The sequence below is a fragment of the Pan troglodytes genome, chromosome 6 (assembly GCF_028858775.2).
Source record: "Pan troglodytes isolate AG18354 chromosome 6, NHGRI_mPanTro3-v2.0_pri, whole genome shotgun sequence".
NCBI classification, from domain to species: Eukaryota; Metazoa; Chordata; class Mammalia; order Primates; family Hominidae; genus Pan; species Pan troglodytes.
Window position 1 is genome coordinate 148,125,582 of NC_072404.2, and position 6,687 is coordinate 148,132,268.

The 6,687-nt window shown below is 46.2% G+C and overlaps 1 non-coding gene across 1 annotated transcript; it reads left to right on the forward strand.

Annotated features, from left to right (window-relative positions):
- Positions 1-1,238: 1,238 nt before the first annotated feature.
- On the forward strand, positions 1,239-1,342 carry LOC112209894 (small nucleolar RNA SNORD46). The gene has a single exon (XR_002944883.1). It is a non-coding gene; the product is annotated as a small nucleolar RNA SNORD46 (small nucleolar RNA).
- The last annotated feature ends 5,345 nt before the right edge of the window (positions 1,343-6,687 follow it).

Here is a 6,687-nt window from a genome sequence, read left to right on the forward strand (position 1 = left end):
ATAATTTTTTTAAAAAGCTCAGTTACAGACTTTTTTTAAACTAAAGGGAATAGACTTAACTAGCTTTTTGGAGAGTACCAGGGGGTATGAACGCTAAATAGTTGCTAAAAAGACATCTGAACAGAGACTGTCCTTGATCTCTTCCTAGGCCAAAATTTAGGCTTCTAGGGGACCATTCGGGATTTTTTTTTTTTTTTAATTCCAGGTCACTGTTATATTACAGCCTATGTGAACTGAGAAAACTAATTTTCTCACCATCAGTGTATCTTTAAAATCACTGGTCAAGGAATAATAATCCTTTTATATTGGTAAAATTTGTTTTAATTATTCATACATTTCAGGGTGAAAACATTATTCTTCTAATTTCAACCCTTGGGCCCAAATATAGTTCCCCTGAGAATGAGTCATCTATGACATTATAGGTGATGAATGGATAACAGAAATTTGCCCCCTTCCCTCTCCAATCATGGGGCAGCTGAACTACAGAACTTATCTTCCTGGAAGAAGGCATTTTCCCAAGTGGAATACAAGTTATGGGGGAATGAGGGGAGTCTTCAGGTTCATGGATGTAACATTTTCCATGCTGTGTTCTTCCTCACTCATAAAAGTTTGATTTTTAGCATCTGGCATTAAAAAAAATCAATCCTGCCTAATGATACCCCTCATTCCTAATCTTTCTTTCCTTTCTTTGGTGAAAATCTTTGTGGAGTATCAGTTCACATTTTTCATTAGCATTTCTTCTGGGTTTCCTTAGATTTTACAAGTGGTTAAGCAATTAGCATACTTCTTAAACCTTTAAGCAAATAAATGCTTAGAATAACACAATGTGTAGTCACTACCACAGTGACAATGAAGCCAACTATATTATTTTCATCAGCTCATGGGAAGTGTGTACAATCAGTGTCTACAATGAGCATGTGAAAACTTAGAGCTTACATTTTACAATATGAAAAGCACTTTCCAAACATTTGCTCATTGTACCATAATCTTCTCAAGACTGGCTACACCGAGCAACTCAAACAGGTCTGTGTCTCAGTCATATTATGGCCTTAGTCCTTACCAATGCCTGGTACCTCACAAATGTCTTCTCGACTTTGTGAAGGGAATGGTGGCTTTCCCTGAACTATTCAGCAGAGATTCAAACTTAGAGGTTACAAAGTAGCTGGTAAGTGTCAGAGTGAGACACAATGCCAAGGCTGTGGCTACTGGCAGATCATGACCTTGCTTTGAAAAGGGGGTGCTGGAGTGATGAAAAAGTATCTTCAGGTGTGGCTGTGGCCACCTTGGCCACCTGTGTGTCACTTGCCAATGCAAGGACTTGTCATAGTTACACTGACTGTTAAAAAGAAACAAAGGAACAAAAAGGGAGGCGGGGTCAATTCTGGGAGCTCTTTTGGGGTAGGAACAGTAGGAAAAATAGAACCTGTGGTTGCTTTAAAAAAAAAATTCTGTGCCATTGTGGTTTCTCCATGGATGGCTCTTTAATTTGTATGTATTAATTGTGTAATATAATCCTCCTTGTGGAACCCTGTATCTTTTTTTAATTTTTTTGGAGACAGGGTCTTACCTGTCACCCAAGCTGGAATGCAGTGGGGTGATCCCGGCTCGCTGCCACCTTGACTTCCTGGGTTCAAGCTATCCTCCTACCTCAACCCCCCAAGTAGCTGGAACTACAGGCACATGTCACCACCCCTGGCTAATTTTTGTATTTTTTGTCCAGACAGGGTTTTGCCACATTGCCCAGGCTGGTCTCAAACTCCTGAGCCCAAGTAATCTGCCAACCTCAGCCTCCCAAAGAGGGAACCCCATATCTTCTTTTTAGCTATATATTTTATAAATGTCTAGAGTGTACAACTTTCCTGTGTATTTTTAAAGTTTGATGATATGAGGGTCATTACCTATGGTAAATGGCCTATTTTGGTACCTCCTGTGCAGTTTTATAATTCTGCTGATTATGATAGCATCTTATGTTGAGTCAACCACAATAAAGATAGTTGCAGGGGGAAAAAGAGAGTCACAAGGAGTTTAAGTGTTCCAGTTGGGGAATCTTTGGGATCATCTACAAGATAGAGCATAGTACCATGAGAAGATGAAGACAGAGCCACCTCAGAGCCAGCCTCAGCACTGTGGATTCCTAATGCTGCCACCTTTTTGTTGTTGCTGTGGGCATTAAGTAAAAGAGTGTGATGGTGGATTTCATGTGTCAACCTGCCTAGGCTATGGTGCCCAGCCGTTTGGTCAAACACCACTCTGAATGTTGCTGTGAATTTTTATGATTTTTAAATAATTTTCTAGATGTGATTAAATTTAATTCAGTAGACTTTGACCAAAAACAGATTTCCCTCCATTCAACTGATTTGGGGAGCCCCCTCCAATCAGTTGAAGGCCTTAGTAGCAAAGACTGAGGTTTCTTGAAGAAGGAGAAATTTTGCCTCAAGGATGCAACAAAGTTGGGCCAGGCACAGTGGCTCATGACTATAATCCCAGCACTTCAGAGGCCGAGACAGGAAGACTGCTGGAGGCCAGGAGATCAGCAGGGGCAACATAGCAAGACCTCATCTCTACAAAAATTTTTTTAAAAAAATTAGTTGTATGTGAGCACCTGTGGTCCCAGCTATTAGAGAGGCTGAGGCAGAAGGATCTCTTGAACCTGGGAGGTCTAGGCTGCAGTGAGCCACAATTGCCACTACACTCCAACCTGGGTGACAGAGCAAGACCCTGTCTCAAGGAAAAGAAAATGCAATAAAATTATGTTTGTTTATCTGGAAAACCCTGATTATTCCATTAAGTCAAGCCCCAGCATGCCTTTGGCAGAGAAGGTACCCAATTGTACATTCTCTTCCATGATCCTCCTTGAATCTATCTCCATAGCCCCATCAACTATATGGGCTCCCACATTCAAGGCACCAAATGAGGAGACCCACAATATCATTAACCTCCCCAAGGTCATGACCAGTTTGCAGCAATACTAGGATCAAAATCCCAGGCTTCTGACTCATCTTCTGTTCCTTCTCTGGCTCCCTGTTACCAACCCATCTTTCCACCCCTATTCCACCCAGATGCTGTGCCCATTTCACCATGGAAATCAGAGTCCTCCCTCAAACAAGAACCTACTACGGTCATCATAACTTGCATATTTCACTTAGGATTTCTGTTCATCCTGGCAGCAGTGAGTGCTTCCGCCAGAGCCCAGCTTTCTCAGGTAGTCACCACACTGGAGGCTCCCAAGGCCCATCACATGGGGAGCTTCTGTGACGCCTGCTGCTAAAAGCCTGTGTTCCAAGAACTGTTTCCTAGATTCTCATGTTCAATCTAGTTTCTCTGTCTATGGTCAGTCAGCTTCGGCACATAAGCCAGCATTTAAAAGGCGTTCAGGTGGTAAATGATTCTACCCACCCGTGTAATTGAAGAAACAGTCATCTCAGTCATCCGCAAGATCACCCTCAATTCTGACGCCAACTGTAAGGTTTGATGGGTTCTCAAGACTACCCTTAGGTTTGATAATTTACTAGACAGACTCATGGAACTCACTAAAAGCTGTTATACTCACAATTATGGTTTATTACAGCTACAGGATACAGATTAAAATTAGCCAAGGGAAGATGCCATAAGGCAGATTCCAGGAAAATTCCACACTGGAGCCTCCAATCACCCTCTCCCCATGGAGTCATGCATGGTGTTAACTGCTCTAAGCAACAGTATGTATTGGGTACTGCCAACCAGGGAAGCTCATCTGAGTCTTGGCATCCAGAGTTTTTATTGGGGCTCCATGGTTGACCTCCCATGTGGCTGATTTTTAGTCTCTAACCCCTCCAGAGGTCAAATGGATACCAGCTGGCCCAAAGCCCCCAGCATAAGTCATATTCTCCAGTGTGGCCAAGGTGCCCAGGTAACAAAGACACTCTCACTGGGCAGGACATCCCAAGGGCCTAGGGGTCACCTCCCAGTAGCAGAAGGCAAAGATCAGACCTCTCTTGGGGTAAGCTTAGTTTCTTCACTACACTTGGCCTCTATGGTGTACCAGGGGTGCAGCTCAACTCTGCAGCACCCTACAGCCACCCACCACATTCCTAACTCTGACTGGTCCTTTTGAAAGTGCAAGCTTCTTGTCTCAGAGAGGACCAGAAGAGGGACCTGGGGTGACTCCATGCTTGTCCTCCCCATGGCTGGCATCTAATGAGATGGCAGGTCCACCAGAGGGTGCTGTGACTTGTCCCTCTGCCTTTGCCACAGGTACACTTACTTATGCAGGGATTCACCCCAATTCTGGGGTTAGCCCAGAATCCCATCTGCTGCCAATGCAAGAGCCGATCTGTTCCTTTCTGTGTGTTGCAACCCCAGTTCAACAGACAGTGGCATCTTCCATTATTTAAAAATGCCTTTTCTTCCAACTGTCTGGCTTACCCTGTTTGTTATGTTAGAAGAGGTAACTAATAACTAACCAAATTTACAAAATCTACACATTTCTGACACTCAAATTCCTCTTTGACCCACATGTCATGGCAAGGCCCAAGGACTCACGCTGGCGGGAACATTTGTGGCCAGTTCCTCTGCCCTTTACAAGATGCAGGGTGGTGGGGAGGGAAATTAGTTCTACCTTCACATCTCTCTCTCTCTCTTTTTCAGAAATGGGGTCATGCTATGTTGTCCAGGTTCACCTCAAAGTCCTAGGCTCACGTGATCCTCCCACCTCAGCCTACCGAGCAGCTGGGACTATAGGCATGAGTCATTGTGCCCGGCTTCATCCTTACATCCTGTCTGGTTTCTTTTATTGGAGAGAAAAGTAGAGAGTGATCAATGAGCCTTTGCTGCCACATCCCAAGGTGAGGATGAGGGGCGAAGCCACCTATGTTTTACAAATGAAGACCCCAGAGCTCCTTGGCTGCTCAAGCCTTGTGTCCATTTTCCCATATCCTAGGAGAATCACAGCTACAGGGAGCGGGGGCTTCAGGCATAGGGGCTGGGGCTGGTGACTGAAGCAGACATGGCAAGAGAGGGTGCACAGGAGGCAGGGGTGAGGAGTGGCAGGGATCCTGCCCAACAGGGCTTGGTGCAGGGGTGAGTAAGAAGGTATAGGCACAGCGACCTTGTCCCCCCCAAGGGCAGACATTGGGAATTACCCACAAGGCATGAGGACTCTTCCAGCCCCAGCTGATCATCTGCCCAGGTCCTCTAGCAAATTCCCTTTCTCCACAAGGAACAGGGCACATGGCCAGGGTCCTTCTCAGCTCTCTTCCCTCCATCTCCTATCTTGCTAAGACAGGACCTGTCCCAAGTCTCGCCCTCCCAGGGTCCTGGTAGGGAAGTAGCAAATTCACTTTGTAGAAGGAACTAAGGCATTACAACTAATAACATTGCCAGATGGCATTTGCCCTTTAACAAGGCTCCGAGACCTGACCTCAAAAGAGACCAGTGGCAGAAGAGATGCTTCTGCTTTCATAGGGAGTTACCTGGTGCCAACCCCACCCACAGAAGCAAAGAGAAGGAACTAAGGCATTACAACAAATAATGTTGCCAGATGGCATTTGCCCTTTAACAAGGCTCCAAGACCTGACCTCGAAAGAGACCAGTGGCAGAAGAGATGCTTCTGCTTTCACAGGGAGTTACCAGGTGCCAACCCTGCCCACAGAAGCAAAGAGACCCCAAGAAATTGGCCAGCCCAACAGCTTTATGCCATCTGAATCCTGCAAAAGTCACAGAGATGTAAAACAAGCTGAAGAGATTCCATAAGTCACCTGGGGGGGTGCCATGCTCCAGACATTGCAGAATCTGGTTCTAGAGGCCTGGAGAGGCCCATTGCCTCTGCTTCACCTCTGCCTTACCTTGCCTCAGCCATTTTCCCCAGTAGCAAAAGGGCCCTTCTGCCCTCTGCTCCCAAAGAACCTGCCTGAGCAGGCCCAGACCCTGTGTTCTCCAGCCCAGCATTACCCTGGGAAGTTCGATGGGGGAGGCAGGGACTTCATCTTTTTCATCTCCAAGTGCCACAGTGCCCTGTGGATAACAATGGCATCCACAGTGCTTAGTGGACAAGAATGGCATTGCCAGCTCCCCACAGCTGCACCAGCCCTGGCTCTGATCCCAGGCTGAAAAAAAAAAAAAAAAAAAAAAAAGGCAGGCAGGCCACTAGCACTCACTTATTTCCCAAGGATTAGGTCAGCCCCACACACAATGTCTTCCAGACACTGGGAGAGGCCAGGTGCAGACCGCCAGAGATTCAGTGTAAAGCCTGCCAATCGGCCAATACCAGATGTTCAAGATGAAAATCTCATCTTCCCAAATGCTGAAGGGGTCCAGTGGATCAGGGACACTTGTCCCCAGGGTGTCCTGGCAGCTGAACTCAGCACCTTCTCTCCCACCTGTTAGCCATGAGGGCAGAGACACCTAGTATCCAAGGGCCAGGAGACACAGCACAGGAGTGGAATGCACTCGACACAGACGATTACCTTTCAAACGCTCCTCCTTCCTCATCAGAACAAAGACTAGCCCAGTGGCCCAGACTTCCCTTACCACTTCCTTTATTTAGGAGGCCATGAACCCAGTCCTTCTTCTCAGCCCTGCCTCTGGGTTCAGGAACCAAGGCTAGACCTGCTTGTAGCTAATATGTGCCATGTGGCTTTTCATCTCAACTTTGTCACTTATTTTCTGTGACCTTGAGCCTTTTAGACTCTCCTCTGCCAATTACTCCTC